A 4,005-nucleotide genomic window follows, 5' to 3' on the forward strand; every position below is an offset into this window, starting at 1 on the left:
GCTGCAGAGTCACATATTACCAAATAAAGAAGACCAAAAAATCTTATACCAGAACAATCCATCGCCATAGAAGGGTTACGTCTCAACGTCAGCGTGTTTGATTAATATTCCAAAGCGCGCCGTTCAATTGGAAGGCTGTAGCGTGACCTAATTAATATTCATGAGCCTAGCCCTCGCCGTGCTAGGATTGGAGATTTGGGTGCATGCAGGCGTAATGCGGAGAGGCGATCCCGGCTCGAGCTTCTGTCTGAGGTTTCATTAAAGCAGAATCCTAATGAGCAGATCATACATTACAGAACAGCGTTTAATTAGCTGCTCGTCTGCGCGTCGGTCATGGGCATCTGGAAGCGCATCGGAGGTCCTGATGAGGGAGGATCTGATGCCCACTGATCTATCTGGGTCACCAGAAGGAAGGAGCTGCTGAAAATGCGGTGATCTGGGTGGAAACACGGCTGATATCTTCTACAGGTAAATGCGACGCTTCTCCATCCTCAGATGCGCTCGAGACACACACGGCGTCTTGATCTCTGAGATCTCGAGGACAGCTTTGAGAAAGAAACGCAGAATAACACATTTAGATCAGAACATCTGCAAGGTCACAAACTGCCTTCACCTGCTGCGAGTGCGCTCGAAATGAAGCATGCATGTAATGTGTCGGGATCAATAACTCGTGTGCAATGCATTACAGACTCGGGACGGCAGCATCAGGGTCCCTCGTGCACAGAGGACTGGCCTTCAGACAGACTGGCTTTATGCTCGTTTCATTAACACAGATCGAGCTTGTGCGCTATTCGCTCGAGATATTTAGCTTTTGTCAGAAAATGCACGAGTGTTCACTAGGATTGTGCATGCTTTAGGCAGTGACTGGTTGATTTTGGCACGAGCCCTTCAGCATGTTGGTGTTGTTTCAGATGCTGTAGAGATGCGCTCAGATAACCTTTGATCTGATGCATGGGTGTTCAAATCAAAGCATCAATTTTTGAATTTTTTTTTATGAATGTCTAAATATACACTCTCTGTTTCTAGGCATTCAGTGTGGACCACTCAGCTAACAGGGACAGTTCAGTACTGCTTTTTAAAGGTTATGTAAATAAGATTGACTGTTTTTGGAATGTTCTTGTAACATTATTAATATTTGATATACAAAGGAAAGGAAATGTTCTCGGAATGTCCTCACGATGTTATTTATGTTCTCAGAACTTGTTCACATAAAACATCCTTAATATATAGTATATATATATATATATATATGTGTGTGTGTGTGTGTGTGTGTGTGTGTGCTCCTCACCTCCGTGTGTCTCTGCTGGAGTCTTGTGTGTGTGTGTGTGTGTGTGTGTGTGTGTGTGCTCCTCACCTCCGTGTGTCTCTGCTGGAGTCTTGTGTGTGTGTGTGTGTGTGTGTGTGTGTGTGTGCTCCTCACCTCCGTGTGTCTCTGCTGGAGTCTTGTGTGTGTGTGTGTGTGTGTGTGTGTGTGTGTGCTCCTCACCTCCGTGTGTCTCTGCTGGAGTCTTGTGTGTGTGTGTGTGTGTGTGTGTGTGTGTGTGCTCCTCACCTCCGTGTGTCTCTGCTGGAGTCTTGTGTGTGTGTGTGTGTGTGTGTGTGTGTGTGTGCTCCTCACCTCCGTGTGTCTCTGCTGGAGTCTTGTGTGTGTGTGTGTGTGTGTGTGTGTGTGTGTGCTCCTCACCTCCGTGTGTCTCTGCTGGAGTCTTGTGTGTGTGTGTGTGTGTGTGTGTGTGTGTGTGCTCCTCACCTCCGTGTGTCTCTGCTGGAGTCTTGTGTGTGTGTGTGTGTGTGTGTGTGTGTGTGTGCTCCTCACCTCCGTGTGTCTCTGCTGGAGTCTTGTGTGTGTGTGTGTGTGTGTGTGTGTGTGTGTGCTCCTCACCTCCGTGTGTCTCTGCTGGAGTCTTGTGTGTGTGTGTGTGTGTGTGTGTGTGTGTGTGCTCCTCACCTCCGTGTGTCTCTGCTGGAGTCTTGTGTGTGTGTGTGTGTGTGTGTGTGTGTGTGTGCTCCTCACCTCCGTGTGTCTCTGCTGGAGTCTTGTGTGTGTGTGTGTGTGTGTGTGTGTGTGTGTGCTCCTCACCTCCGTGTGTCTCTGCTGGAGTCTTGTGTGTGTGTGTGTGTGTGTGTGTGTGTGTGTGCTCCTCACCTCCGTGTGTCTCTGCTGGAGTCTTGTGTGTGTGTGTGTGTGTGTGTGTGTGTGTGTGCTCCTCACCTCCGTGTGTCTCTGCTGGAGTCTTGTGTGTGTGTGTGTGTGTGTGTGTGTGTGTGTGCTCCTCACCTCCGTGTGTCTCTGCTGGAGTCTTGTGTGTGTGTGTGTGTGTGTGTGTGTGTGTGTGCTCCTCACCTCCGTGTGTCTCTGCTGGAGTCTTGTGTGTGTGTGTGTGTGTGTGTGTGTGTGTGTGCTCCTCACCTCCGTGTGTCTCTGCTGGAGTCTTGTGTGTGTGTGTGTGTGTGTGTGTGTGTGTGTGCTCCTCACCTCCGTGTGTCTCTGCTGGAGTCTTGTGTGTGTGTGTGTGTGTGTGTGTGTGTGTGTGCTCCTCACCTCCGTGTGTCTCTGCTGGAGTCTTGTGTGTGTGTGTGTGTGTGTGTGTGTGTGTGTGCTCCTCACCTCCGTGTGTCTCTGCTGGAGTCTTGTGTGTGTGTGTGTGTGTGTGTGTGTGTGTGTGCTCCTCACCTCCGTGTGTCTCTGCTGGAGTCTTGTGTGTGTGTGTGTGTGTGTGTGTGTGTTTTGAATGTTTAACGTTTTTCTTAAAGGCTTTTCAAATCTAATATTCCTCTAACGTTTGCTTAGCCAAGAAGGAATGGTCTTTAAATATAAAACATGGGTGTTTGAAATGTTGCGAGAACGTTCAAATGTAACGTTTTACTGTCAAAAACAATAGAATGGAATCTTGCTTTAATGTTCATAGAAGAAAAAAAATCTTAATAACTGGACGTTTTGAACACATTCAAGAATAATGCTTTCATAACTTGGTGGGAATTTTAACAAAACGTTCTTAAAACACGTGATTGATAGTTGGGTAGCTATGGCTGCTTTGTAATATTTTGTAAGGGAAAGTGGTTGAAATATATTCTCTGAGCAGATTCGCTGATTTCTAGCATTAATATGGACAACATTTGTTTCTGTCCTGGTCTAATGTTCAATTGCATTCTATAGGTTTGGTTTTTTTAATCACTCACAGATTAAAGCCTAAAAAGATCTTAAATCAGAGCAGAAAGTCTTAAAGTCGTGGCAATAAATGTTGCATGCGCTGCAAAACAATGAATATTTCCTCAGTATTTCTGTCTTGTTTTCCAGTGCAAATATCTAGACATCCATAAACCAAGACACATTTACTGCAGATGCAGAATGAAGATATGAAGCCTTGTTTTCTGAGAAATGTAACATAATGAAGTGAGTTTATGATTAAATCGCCGTTATTTATATAGTGCTTTTTACAATGCAGATTGTGTCAAAGCAGCTGTACAGTATTAAACAGAGAAATAGTGTGCCGTTGTCCTCTGGACAGACCAGACCAGCAGTTTAATTCCAGGTTGGTTAAAACAAGAACAAATATCTGCTAATGGAGGCAGAATAATAACCTTCTTTTCTGACCCTGCTGGCAGATATTCTTGTTTTAATCATAAACTCACTTCATTTTGATAAACACTTTGTGCCCCCTTCCATTTCTTCCTTCAGATTTCCTTACTTGGTCTTAAAAAGTCTTAAATGTACCTTCACAACACCTGCAGAAACCCTGGGCTCCATTATACTTTTTGACCATACAATGAAATCAACGGGACCCAAAACTATAAAATGGTCCCACCCTACAGTTTTTTTTTCTGTTGATTATTCACTCAAGAACACATCACATTCCCAAAGTCAAGCAGTCAAAACTGTGTCTGATTAAAGCACACTCTCAGTCATCCATCAATGAAGCATGTGTGTGTGTGTGTGTGTGTGTGTGTGTGTGTGTGTGTGTGTGTGTGTGTGGGTGTGTGTGTGTGTGGGTGTGTGTGTGAGTG

The 4,005-nt window shown here is 45.2% G+C and overlaps 1 pseudogene; it reads left to right on the top strand.

The window, feature by feature from the left end:
- Window positions 1-308: 308 nt before the first annotated feature.
- LOC107574802 (leucine-rich repeat and fibronectin type-III domain-containing protein 5-like) overlaps window positions 309-4,005 on the top strand; it is a 22,654-nt pseudogene continuing 18,957 nt past the window's right edge.

The sequence above is a fragment of the Sinocyclocheilus grahami genome, unplaced genomic scaffold (genome assembly GCF_001515645.1).
Source record: "Sinocyclocheilus grahami isolate Dianchi unplaced genomic scaffold, SAMN03320097.WGS_v1.1 scaffold2346.1, whole genome shotgun sequence".
Lineage (NCBI taxonomy): Eukaryota > Metazoa > Chordata > Actinopteri > Cypriniformes > Cyprinidae > Sinocyclocheilus > Sinocyclocheilus grahami.